Source organism: Vanellus vanellus (genome assembly GCF_965231255.1).
Source record: "Vanellus vanellus genome assembly, chromosome: 13".
In the NCBI taxonomy this organism is placed as follows: domain Eukaryota; kingdom Metazoa; phylum Chordata; class Aves; order Charadriiformes; family Charadriidae; genus Vanellus; species Vanellus vanellus.
In genome coordinates this window covers 10,839,271-10,853,014 of record NC_138918.1, presented here as the reverse complement: position 1 = coordinate 10,853,014, position 13,744 = coordinate 10,839,271, and the positions used below count along the sequence as shown (strand labels likewise).

Genomic DNA, 13,744 nt, shown 5'->3' with positions numbered 1-13,744 from the left:
TTTCAAAGCACCCCCTCTCCCAGGAAGTCTCATCTCAAAGATGAAGATGTCTCCTCCCCTGCAGATAGGAAGTCCAGGGCACAACAGAAGTGGCAACAAAATCCGAGGTTTGTTTAAAGAACCCCAATTCTGCCACAGGGCAAGCGGTCAGCGCTGAAGAATACTTTACGGGATGCCCAAACTTCACAAAAAAAAAAAAAAAAAAAAAAAAGGAGTTGAGTCCATACACTGTACTGGTAACTTAAAAGCTACCTGCAGTCTCTCAAATGGGTTGCAGTATTTTTTCCATGTCTCTCTCTATCCAGCAACCCCCCTTATCCCTGAAAACACCTCTGTCAGATACCTCACCAATAATAAAGAACCCTTACAACGACAATATACCCCCTTGTGAGTTTCAGAGTTCATGTAGAAAATCAAAGTTAATAGTTTTTCAATACTATTTTCATTTCCTGCCTGTGATCCCAGTGCAGCAAAGTATTTAAGCATGTGCTTTAAACTTTGTCCTAGAAACACATCTATGTGCACGATCAAGATGCACTCCTACCTGGTGCTTTTCCTGACCCCAAAAAGAAATGCAGAAGGGTAACATGGGATAATTAACATTTGCAGTACACATTCCATTCATTTGAATTTCCCTTTCTGCTCAAAAAACACACTTGTAATTTCCACACTGCTATTTAGAGTCACTTTCAATCAATATGACAGTTTAAAAAATGATTTAACGTGATACATAAACAGCCTGAAGCAAATGTGTCCAACAAAAATAAAGTATTTGCAAATAGAAACACCAAAGATTTTCATTTCACTCTAGAAAATGAAAAAGAAATCACTTAAAAACAAGTTAAATGAGCAATGTATTTTTCCAAGAAAAGTTTTCTTTTTGTTTTGCTATTTTAAGATGAATGAGTTGACAGCTGTTTCACTAAAATCATTAAGACAAGATGGCAATAATTTCTAGGCATGTTAACTAAACTATTGCTATCTGGATCACGTGATGCATGACAACACGGTTTTCACATTAGGTACAGAAGCTGTTTAACAGTTTGAAAGTCAATCACGTGAGCATCCTGTGCACTAGCTTCCATATTCCTAGTCTAGAATACCATCAACAAAGGGACAGATATAAATATACCTGCATGTAACTTCAGCAACAGATTTAGGGTAGGTGTTTATTAATATCATGAAGATTTGATTCTTAATCATATGGGAGCACAGCCTTATATCGGTTTGAATAACGACACTGTCTCATTGCATGCATAGTTTGTGCTTTTGTCTCAGACAGGTTCATTTTTCACTGGAGGGGAAAGGTTCATATCGCACGAGGGGGGTAACCAGTTGATGTTACAAGGCTGACGATTAGCCCCCTCGCTGTTCCACATGACACTGGGAAGGACTCCAGCAGGCATCCTTAATGCCTGCTTCAGCATCTTGAAGAAATTAATGAACACAGCTTCGATGGCAAAACATTTCAATCAACCCCAACCAGCTGTGCCTACCATCTAAAAAAAAATAAATAAATAATTTATCTATTTATTTAAAAACAGGCTTATCAAAAGTTTCTTCGAAGGATACAAGTTATTTGGAGAGTGAGAGGGAGGAATAAAAAGGAAGAAGGACAATGGTGGTTAGTGCCAAAGATGTGCGATGGCCCCTGTGTTTGTTGAACAAATTAAGCACGTTCTGGTTTTTCACCTGCTGAAGTAGCAGCAGTGCATATGGCCCAGAAGTTAAAAATAAGGAAATATGCATACATTACCATACTTAATGGACGACCCTCTCCATTTAATATGCAAATTTCCTGAAATATTACTGAATGCCGTCTGTTCTAAATGAATAAATTTGAATTGCAATTAGAATAATCCTTTATAATTAATGAAAACTGTCAATTTTGGTTCATAAGTAATTTGATTAACAGGATGATGGGACACTTATCAAGTTCACTGGACTGCTAGGGTATGAGAAAGCTGACAGGGAAAATAAGGTGGTCCAGGCACTTAGGCACCACTGGAATATTATCCTAAATTATTGATAACACAAGCTAATGAACTTCAGAAAGTGAACTCTGCATGCTTTATTTAAAGGGACAGTGCAGTGGGGTAATAAGTACTAGTTTGGTCATGATAGCCTTCTCCAAAATGCAGTCATGCCATTACCCGCTCTCAGAGGGGGAAAAAAAAAAAAAAAAAAAGTCCACAAACCAAAAAAAGAAAAAAAAAAAAAGAAGAAAAGATCCACAGGCAACAACATATGCCTACTTAAACCTGAAATTTACACTTTCCAGCTGCTTCCAGAGAGGGAAAAAATGTTCACACCATAAATGTAAGAAAGGGACAATGCAAGCCAGGTGGAACACAGTTTATGTAATGTACCACATACACTATTTTATGTTGTATTTCCATTGGTTAAAAAACAGCACTCACTACACCTGGTTTTCCATCCTTTTTCTTCATATCATCTACCATGCAACTGGCCAGCAATATTTTTTTTCAAATGTGCTTTTGCTAATTGAAAGGAGAATGTTAATCTATCAGTTTCTTTTTTATAAGAAAAGCAATTTTAAAAAACCAGCCACTACACCACCAAGAAAAACCCCAACTCTGAGGCCATCATTTCCCTCAACCCACGTGTTCACTGACATCAATGCCATTCTGCCACAAATGGGAAAGATGACTGTAGGCCAAAACTCTGGGCTAATACACCACTCCCCCTGTAATTCCATTAACTTCGGGGGTCAGGGAGGATGCAATCCAATGCAAAAGTTGCCCATAATGGCATTTTAAATCAGTACACCCATCAGCACACACAGGCTGCAATTCTGATAGTCTACCTAATGAGCCCAAATGTGAGTAATATAGGTCAACCTTAGTAAAAATATCAAATCCGTGGCAACGTCTGAGGATATTAAGTTTCCCAAGTCAGTTTAGTTTTTGAATGAAAAGTTCAGCTGGATATGCTATCCTGCCACAAAATGGATATGGTGAAATCAGAAGCTTTTTTTTTTTTTTCCTTTTGCCCTCAGTCTGTCTTCTTACAAAGACATTTTTTTAAAAGCAAGTTTGACTCCACATGCATCATTCACCTCTCTTATGGAACTATGTCATATTTCATATATTGCACATGGCATTTACTGTATGCAATTATTCCGTATCACCCTCACACAGCCAATGGAACAATTCTGAATGCAACTTCAGAGTATGATCTCTTTCCAAACATCCTGATAGAGAACATCCTGGATACACCCACACAGTACAAATGGAATCCAAGGCAATCCAGCCTTTTATATTTTGCAAACAGCACAAGTTGAAAATGGTGAAATCGCATGCTGAATGAGGCTACCCTTCGTCTCAGCACAGGCACGGTGCCAGTGGATTCTGGGAGATCGTTTGTAAAAGCCTGCTATTGTATAACAAAAGCCAGTGTGCATGAGCAAGGTATGTTTTTAAACCATTACAGCACTGAGAACTCAAAACAGATTTTCAACAAATCACTGAAAGACACTTCTGCGACCTCGGGACTAAATCTCTGCTAAATTTCAGATTCATACACTCTAATCACCAAGCCACCAGCACTACCTACAGGAAGGCCACAACTCTGAGTAAAATGTATGCGTTCACATACTCAGGAACAATACTTCATTTTTTAATCAAACTTTCTGATAATGTTCAGGTCTTGCCTAATGCAGAACATGTCAACACAGGAGGTAACATTTGTCAAAAGTACAAGCATCCGGAAAAGGCTTTTAGCAACTGAAATGCTCCAAACCACAGGTGTTGTTATAGGTAGACATTATTAGAATTTGCAAAGCCAGAAATGAGTTCACTTTACTAACCCTGACATGTATGCCTATGTAGCCATTTTAGCCTGTTTCAACAAGAAAAGATGGTTACTACAGCATTGAGCAGAATCAGACATACCCAAAAGGTTTTGTGCTCAGATCTTGGTACAGTGCTCATCAGTACGGCAAATAAACCACATCACAAAGAAAACAATGCCATAATTGGCCAGTGGGCCAGTTTCCTGTCTTCTTCCCCTGAGGCAATCAGGCCTTTTTTTTTAGTCTCATTTCCTAAGGAAACGAGGATCTGTGAGATCACATTGTCTGCTCATGAGTCCCTCCCCCTAATAGTTTTAACCCCTTGTCCATTCTCTACTTAAGTCTCAAAAAAGTAAAGTTTTGATATGTTTATGAAAATGTAAGCCTTAGCATAAAAAAAAGCAAGTTCTCCCATGGAAGGAAAGACAGGTACAACTCAGCAAGAGAAGCAGCAAGTGCATCCTTGCACAGCCCAACTGGACAGGAGCACAGGATATGAGGAGCACAGTTAAGCGACAGTTATAAAGGAAGGTAGGAGAGGACTGGATGCTTGCAGCGGAACTTAGGTTCATAGGAAAGTAGTGAGAATACTGGAGAGAGAGCTATAAAGGTTATGTCAGTGATCAAAGAGCATTATGGTGAAAAGCAGACATGATGAATGGAGTTATTGTGATAAAGGAGCACAGGAAACAATACAAATCTGTAGCAAAACAGGGTTTAGTTTCATTAGTTCCACTGTTCAAGGAACAAACTTACTTTAACAAAGCTATACTCCTTTTTGTATCTGTTTCTACCTTCCCTTCACTGCCCTTTTAAAGTTCTTTTTTTTTCTTGCTGGTTTCACTGTGGCTATGGAAAAGCATCCTTTGCAAGTAGTAAGACATCAGCAGACTTGCCTAAGAAAATGCTAAATTATCAGTCACACATGTAAACATAAGAAAGATTACATTTATGTCACTGACTTCACTCCTTAATGGGATATGGAAATTAGTGAAAAGGGGCATAATGGAGTTGCACATATCATCTAACTTTCATAAACATTTGCCCCAATCTTCTTAAGAAGAGATGTCCTTTAAGAATCCAGCAACCACTTTAGGAACTCTAAGGGAGCATTACTACCCTAATTCAGGAACAGGATAAACAAGGCAGCAAGATGCCTCTAACTCACCACACGACTACAGCAAGACTAATAACACAATGCAAACAGTGAAGTTAAGAAGTCCTGTGACTAGACCACAAGACCATCCTTCCCCTTCCCCTAGAAATCTATCATTCTAAAAGCAGATCAACTAGCATTACCCATTTAGACATACGAAGTTTGAACCAGGATAATCTGGATAAGTAAATACTAGCCTAAACAAAACCACACAAAAGGATTGGGAAAATCTTCCATACTGAGTTTGCAGTATCTCTTACGAGGGCAAGTTCTTTATGATTTCATAAAAGCAATAAAGACCCATCTTAACGAGGAAACATTTCAGCTAAGGCACAGCTATAAGCTCGTAGTGCAATCTCTTATTTGGTTCATTCACAAAACATAGCAGTGTTTCATTTAATGCAGTTCTAGGTTCTGTAGTGGGGTAAGACTGAACCTTCAACTAAACAATTAGCAAAAACACTGCAGACGTAGCTGAAGGATGTACCAACATGTTGGACAGAAAAATAACTCTATTTAATTCTCTGTCACATGAATCGGAAGCATAAATACAATATTCTCCTGGTAGAGCTTCAGAATTATGATGGCAGAGAGCAATCCCCAGCAGGTGAAAAAATACCTGTTGGGAAAATAACTGAAGTTTGGAAGTTTTTCCCTTGGGTGATATCCATAACCATTCTATCAAATAGGACCTATCTATTCTTATTTTATTCCAGTTATCATGGCATCCAAGAACCATTATCATTTGCTCTTCTTGGTGACTAATGCTGAAACAACCATAGCAAAAGGAAACAGAAAATTAAAAAATGAACTCCATCCAGATTTTAGTGGCGTAAACCCTTCTGGATATGGATGTAAATAACAAGCTTATTTGTTCATGCTCCTTACATATTTTTTTTTTCTTCATTGTTTGCTGAGCTAAGAAAATGAATCGTTTTCAAACTGTTGAGGTTAGGAAGGGAAGGTTGAAATAGGGTGAGCGTTATACAAGGCTTTGCCCCAAACAAATGAAAGTCTTTGAGTGAATTATGGTCTGACTAGTTTCTTTTTTAAGACACATCAAGGCATTTCAGTATGTGTCAATAAAAGCCCACCTGGAGGAAGAAATTACAGAGCACTGGAAAGAACGCCAAGATTACTCAAGTCTTTGTGTTTTCATTTGTTTTAAATCTGTGTGTTGTTAAAACAAATGTAGAAATTAGCCATATGGGAACTTAGTTTTGGTGCAATGTCTTCATCTGTCACTGCATTTGGAAAAAAGCGCACACACAACAAGATCAGTGGCCAGGGAGGGAGGGTGAGAACAGCACACAAGGAAACAATGCTGAACATATGCACAGGATTTCGACCTCGCAGCATGGTGACTAATGATTATTTCATAAATATTGAAGCTGTGATGGATTATTATTACTGAAGGGGCAGATTTTTAAAGATCATCTAACAGTTATTGTATAGAAAGGTAGCTCACATCTCTCACTGGGACAACCTGCCCTTATATGCAGTGTATCTTACCCAAACGAAAACCACACACTATTTTCAATTCAAACCTTAGACCCAATGCATGTAAGACAGGGGCTTAATAGCTTTCCAAACTCTCATTTGGCCTCAGTTATACAACCAGCTGACACTGAAAATAATTAATGCCCTTTAGGACTCGCATCTGCTCCTATGGTTCCATGTCAAGGTTTTTAATTGGGCTATTTTGGCATTTGGAGACAATGGCAAGGTGAAATAACCTTTCTTTAATATTTCTGAGGTCAGAAGTTAGTCCTGCCAAAGGTCATCCTTCAGGTTCACAAATGAGTCATTTGTATCACCTAATGCAATCTGTGACTTGCAAATTGCACTGGGAGATGTTATAGTGCATTAATTAGTCCATGTGGTGAATACTGAATTCATCATTACCAGTGAAGCCTGTGCAGGCGTGCCAATACTCGTTTTGGTGGGTTGCAGTAGCTGATTATATTACACATTCTCCTTCAAACTGTGGCCTTTAATATCAGGCCTTGTCTGCTGCTAAAAGCAAAGACAAGGACAGACTGGTACTCTCAACTGAACAGTGCAACGTAGAAAACTTACATGTCAAGAGTTCCCTGAGTATGCAAGAAGCCACCTCAGCCCATTCATTTGGCTTCTACTTCACAGATACCGTCACCCAGTACTCCCACAACGGACACTATTGCTGGATTGCACTCAAGTCAGAAGACAGGTTGAAACTTTAGGAACTGGGCTATCTTAGTAATCCTCTATTCTTTTGAGCCTAAAGAGTAGTTCTGATTTTTTTTTTTTTTTAGGTTGGCTTTTTCCATAGCTGTGAGGATTACAAGCTTTAAAAACAGACAGGCATAAACAGTAATTAACTGCAATTCTCAAGTGACTGCATGTCTACAAAAGCAGGGCCTTTTGGAAAAGCACGATAAAACTCCAAGAGCAGCACTAGCACCTTCCAGCAAGGATCTGGTTATCAGACAAGTGTCCCAAGTTTCCCAGATTTTATTTCCAAAAGCCAGGTGTTGCTATCATCTTATACAGGGCATTGAAAACGAGCTCATGTCTCCAACAGCTTGGCACAGGCCAGAGCCACTCTCCTCAGGCCCATGAATCTCTCTAGGGACAGAGGTGAGGCTCCTCTGCCACCCCGCAGGCCTCCATGCCCCAAATCTCCCCCTGCACTGATGCTCCGTGGCTGGTGCTGCGTTCCTTACGTTCCGCGCAGTAGCCTGCTCTGCAGCCCTTCTAGATTTAGGGTCCTTCTGTGCCCAAAGATAGGTCAATACCAATCCCAAGCCCACCGGTTAAAATCAACATTCAGTCAAGCTTCCTTGTTGCAGAGAAACCTTGCAGAGAATTTCACCCTAAGTCACAGTCTGATCTTTCAGCTGGTTGGCAGCTATTGCCTATAATGAAGGAATTATTAATTTCTGTTTCAAAGGGATAGGAGATCAGGATATGGACACGGCATGACTGTACCATCTGTGCAGTTGACATATATTGATTCATACCATCTTCCCATCTGTCCTTGACACTACAGAGCACCAGAGGTCACAATCAACTCTTTGCTGGAATTCCCCCAAAACACAAGTTTTCATCCAGTTCCCTGTCAAAAAACACTTCCAACCACTATTACAGAAAATGGATCTCCTCTTCAGTGTATTATGGAAACCTATACATAGCCCACAGCTTGGCCTTCTAAGTATATACCACACAAGAGGTATAACAATGACCAATATTATCAAACAATGGCAAATAGGAGCTTCAGTGTCCCTTAATGAAAGACTAAAATATTTCTCTTGAAACAATAAGGGGTTGAAGAAGCTATGAAAAGTACTAAAGCTCTAAAAAGATTTACATACTTGCATATGTTGCACTAGGCACAACAACCAATCAGAGCAGAAGGTTGAGAAATGTGAAGATTGGTTGCGCGTGCCTGTGGAAAGTGGTGGGAAAAAAATGAAAACTTGCAGCTGAGTAAATCATGAACTGTATCAAAGTCTCTTGAGACGACCGAGTTTTGTTTTCATGATAGGTATCATTTTTTTCCTGTAATCCTATGCAAATTGCTAATAGCTAGGAAATGAAAACTTTTGAAATGGCCATTTCTGGGTTTTGTCAGTTTAAATATTTCATCTGGCATTGCCCACAATATAACTGGAAGCACTGTGTGTGATCTAGGCTTAAACAGCACTCATGCGAAACCGTGTTTTCAGTGAGTTACAACGGTCCCAAAACAGCCTTGGGTTAAAACATGTCATGCTTTTTTCTCACTCCAAAGAAGTGGCTGAAGAAATCCCAACCAGATTTGAGAAAGCCTGGAATTTTACAAAATCTATAGTAGAAGAACTAGCAATTACACAGTGATGCTTTTTGTTGTTGTTGCTGTTATCACAGCAATGACTGCACAAGTTAATCCTCAAACTTACACACTTAATAATAAAATTTAGCGCTCTTGCACTGCTTTCCTCTCTGGGCTATCTTACCAAGCTAAACTAAATGAAATCATAAAAATCCTCACACCATCCTTTTTACATTTAAAAACATAGGAAGGCAAGAGGACAACACGGGCTGCCTGGGTATCAAACCTGAAGTTCTAAGCCCTGGTTTGATTTATGGCCATGGCTAACACTACTAAAATCTACTAGTGCTAATGATTTACGCAAAGTGTTAGCATAATCTGAAGTCTCTCTACTGTTGTTGGAGTGCAATAGTGAGTAAAAGTCACAGTGAAAATGGTCATGCTGGATTCAACATGCAGTACCAATATGGCAACTTCATGGGCTCAGCCAACAAAAATATGCCCCAAAAGCCATGGATCTCACCAGCTGGGAACTCTCAGGTGACAGCCACACTTCAGCAAGTGCATCTCTACCTGGTTACCCATCCCCATTTGCGAGGACAGCCCGTAGCAGACAAGAACAACTTGACATATTTTACAGCAGCTGTATAAGCTCTCCAGTTTTTGTTGGTTTTTTTGGTTTTTTGTTTTTTGTTTTTAAACAACCCAGCCAGCTCCTGAAACTCAATGATAGCAACTCACCACTGTTGTGGTTTATACCTGATACCTCCCATCTGCATCAGCTGTGCTCACCCAACTGATGAATTTTATGAATTAACTTTTGAACACATCCATCCAAAACAGGTGACAGCGCACTGGGGTGTGCTGGCTGCCTGCCCTCATTTTTGTCTGTGCCAGACATCTTAGAATCACAGAATGATTTAGGTTGGAAGAGACCTTAAAGATCATCTAGCTCCTGGGCAGGGACACCTCCCACCAGACCAGGTTGCTCAAGCCCTGTCCAACCTGGCCTTGCACACCTCCAGGGATGGGGCAGCCACAACTTCCCTGGGCAATTTGTTCCAGTGCCTCACAACCCTCACAGATTACTTTTTTTTTCTCCTAATATCTATTCTAAATCTACCCTCTTCCAGTTTGAAGGTGTTACCCCTCATCCTGTCACTACAGGCCCTTGTAAGAAGTCCTTCTCCAGCTTTCTTGTAGGCACCCTTCAGATACTGGAAGCCTTCGCCTTGTGCATGCAGGAGCTATGCCTAGTGTTTCTGAGCACCTCTTTCCCTTCACGGTATCACCGCACACCATCCCCACAGCTCCGCCATGACACAGCCACCTCCTGCATAGAGCTCAGGGACTTGTGAGAAGGCCAGCAGCTGCCCTGGAAACATAAAATACCCACTCGCTTGGGGCTATGGGGCATTTCTGCTTTCAGCAGACTAAGCAGTAGCAAAACAAGTCGGGGGGGACACAGACGACGGAGGGGGACTGACCAAAAAAAGTAAGGAAAGGCAGGGATGTTAACGGAGAGCAAGGGGCTGGCAGCAGGCGAGGGGACGCCACAACATGGCGCCTCAGCCGGGCCCGGCGGAGGGTTCCGGTCCCCGCGGCCAATGGGGCAGCCGCGGCGCGAGGCCGCACTGCGCTGCCACCTCGCGGCCGCCGCCGCGCACTGCGCCGGCCCTGCAGGCAGGCACTGCGGGTCGCCGCAAATAAAAAATAAAAATTGAAAAAGCCCATGTTTTTGCCATTGCTCCAGTGCCAGGAGGGCGGTGGCGAGGGTTGGAGGGGTTTGTGCTGTCTTGCCGTGTTTCTGGGCAAAAGAAAAGACTGCAAATGTGTGTGCTGTGTGGGTGCACACCCACTCACTCATGGGCTTCCTCACCCACCTCCAGCCCCTGAGGCCTCCGGGGAGCTCGCAGCACGAGGCCAAAGGGCGGTAATGGCATTAGTATGAGGTAAAATATTGCCACATTATTGTTAATCTCTTAGTAAATGCATTGGAAACTGGGCACCATCCATTAATAGCTGCCCAGGAGTAGGGATATTAGCCGACCAGATTTCTCCACGTTAATTTACTGTGGCCTATTCAGATAGTAAAAGGATCTAGTCAAGTTGCAATCTAGCCAGCTTAAAAGTACACACATGAAAAGAGGCTTTGGGATTTACAGTTTGACTCCCTGCCAACTGTTGAAGTTTCGTAATCGTGTTCCTCTTGTGTGCTACTCCCCCCCCCAATTCTTTTTTCCTCTGCTCCCACTGTGGCGTACCAAGAAACAGGAAAGACTGAAGCCTTGGTCCATCTCCCATGAAAGCTCTGTGTAATATCAGACACTGTGTAAGGCTCTACTTGTATTAAACCAAGAACCTATCTAAAATGAAACCTTCTGAAAGTACTAGGTGGTTAAGTACCTTGAAAATTGTGTTTCAAGGGTATATCTGGGGATTTGTCTTCGCCGAAGTGGATGAGAAGCCAGCCCTTTCAACATATTTGCTGTAGACATCACAAGAAATCAAAGTGCTGGAGCCTATAGGAGCTGAGACACCATAGTGGCTGATCAGAGCACAGGGATTTACAGGCTCCACAGTCACTGACAACGAATTGTAGGTGCTGTGCAAATCCCCACGCTCTGACTAGCAAACAGTGGCTGATAGACAAGCAAAGTACTGCGACTGCCCTGAAGTACAATGCTAATGAGACTGTCTGAAATTACAGCAAATAAGCCAGTCAAATAGCAGAGAAACTATTAAAACGGGGTAAACACCAAATGGGTCAGCTTCCATTTCACTTTGTAATGAAAGGATAAGGAGACCTTTGTAGTTATTTTACCGAGGTCAGAGCGGGTGACGTGCATTTTGAACAGCCTTCATAACCAAGCTGCAAAAGCATTACTGATCAGCTCAGAGCTAACCCGAAGGGAGAAGCCCAAGTTTTATTATCGTTTACTTTTGTAAATATGTTATAAAGCCTGCCAGTTTGGTGTAGCTGTTTGGGTATGGCTTTTACCTGTTCCTGTGTTCTGTACATGCTCTGTTCCATCTCTTTAATGCAAATGAATGTGTTTATGTATATTGTTTTAAATAAAATACATGAGTAAGTGTGAAAACATAGATTTCTGTGAATATGAGTTCACTTTACCTTTTCTCTACCTCCAGAGCAATAGGGCGATCCAGGAATCAACTATCACTTATCCCTGTAACTTCCTGTAACCTTCCTGTCTGGGCACAGAAAAGATAACCTCTGCCCCAGAAGACTCACAGTCTAAAATGCTTTGTCCCATGTAACCTCATTGCAGTAACCCTTTCTGCATCTTCCTTCACTATCTCTTTGCCATGCACGCTTCAAGAAATAATCTGAAATGCTTCCCTACTTTCCTTTTTATTGATTCAAAAAGAAGCAAAGACTTTTCGTGGTCAACAAGCGAATGCAGTACAATCACAGTAACAATTGCTTGCATCTAGGACAAAACCACCTCCAACGTCTACCTGCTTGCTCTAAGCCAAGGAGACATTCCTACAGCATCTCATGAGCGCTGCTTCGTAAGACAACAAAATCAGTTTACATACTAGCCACAAACAGTCTAAGCAACCATAACAACGTTTTGCCTCCTATGCAGACCTTTGAGCAGTTGCAATGGGCAGCAACTAAACCACATAATTCTCTGTTAAATAAGTTACTGGAAAATAAAAATAGATAGGAGCCCCATTACTTAACATATTCATCCCCACATCTGGATGATAAAATATAATTCTTATGGCAAAATATAATTTTTAGGCGCTATGTTCCCTATCTGCAATTACATCAAAATCACATTAATTGAGCTATAACACTGTCAGGCCCGGCAGCTGGGAGGCACATCCATACATTCTAAAGAGGTGGCCATTAATTCAGTGCTCCTCAGCGTGGCAATGAAGCTGGGATGTCCGTTCCCCAACATGATTTACTGTCTTTCAAGCTGCTTAAGTGGGAACCTCTACAAAAAGATTTAAGTTAAGTGACTCTTATGCCGAGCTGGAGCTCATTTATTATTGAATTAAGTTTTCATTTCTTTTAAAGGGAAAGAGAAATATAGTTTTATTTGAAACAAGGTAAAACAGTTCAAAGAAATCAACTATTGAAATTCAGGAAGCAAGAATATGTATCTATGAGTGACAGCAGCATTTTGGTTTTGCATTGTTGTAAAAGTAAATTTAAAAATTATATATAAGTACACATATATATGGCTTATATACATGTCTGCTTTTAGGTATATAAATGTATGTATATGCATACAGATCTGGAAAAAATATATGTATAATTACAATGCAGGTACACGTTACATGTATCTAATACATTTATGAGCCTAGATCCTGAAACTAAACATATGCTTAATTTTAAGGCTATGAAGTAACTTACTCTCTAAGGCAGTGAGAGCAGTATAGAGCTTGCTACAAAATTTATCTTTATAAATTGTATTTTGCCTGTTACCTTAGCTCCTTTTTTCATATTCCAGTGCTTCTCTCTCTATATAGAATGTATTTAATCAAATTCTATTTCAGAAAATACATTGTGTTTTATGTCTCAAAAAAAAAAAAAAAAGAAAGAAGAAAAAGGCTTATACCTGACACTCAAACACCTTAGTTAAATGGGATAGAAAGGGAGGGTATTTTTTGTCTCCAGTACTAAAAACTGGGTCTGACAGAGAAACAGAATTTTATCCTACTCAAGCAGCAGGTACACAATTCCTGCCCTGAAATTAGAACATCAGAACACAGCAATCAATGCAATATTTGGCCTCTGTCCTCTAACCACACGAAGGAAATATATTGAGCTAAATTTTCTGCCAGCTTAATTTTATTGAAATTAGTGGAGTTTATCCAACAAAATACTTGGCATCTTGTATTTGATGGGTAAAATGTGCCAGTACAGAGAAAGGGATTTTGAGGGAAAGCAGTTACTCTGCATGCTTAAATTGGCTAAATATTTCTGAATAATATATACTTTAAA

The 13,744-nt window shown here is 40.5% G+C and overlaps 1 protein-coding gene across 2 annotated transcripts in view; it reads right to left on the bottom strand.

The window, feature by feature from the left end:
• Positions 1-13,744, bottom strand: part of EBF1 (EBF transcription factor 1) — a 281,310-nt gene that overhangs the window by 150,578 nt on the left and 116,988 nt on the right. The window lies entirely within an intron of this gene.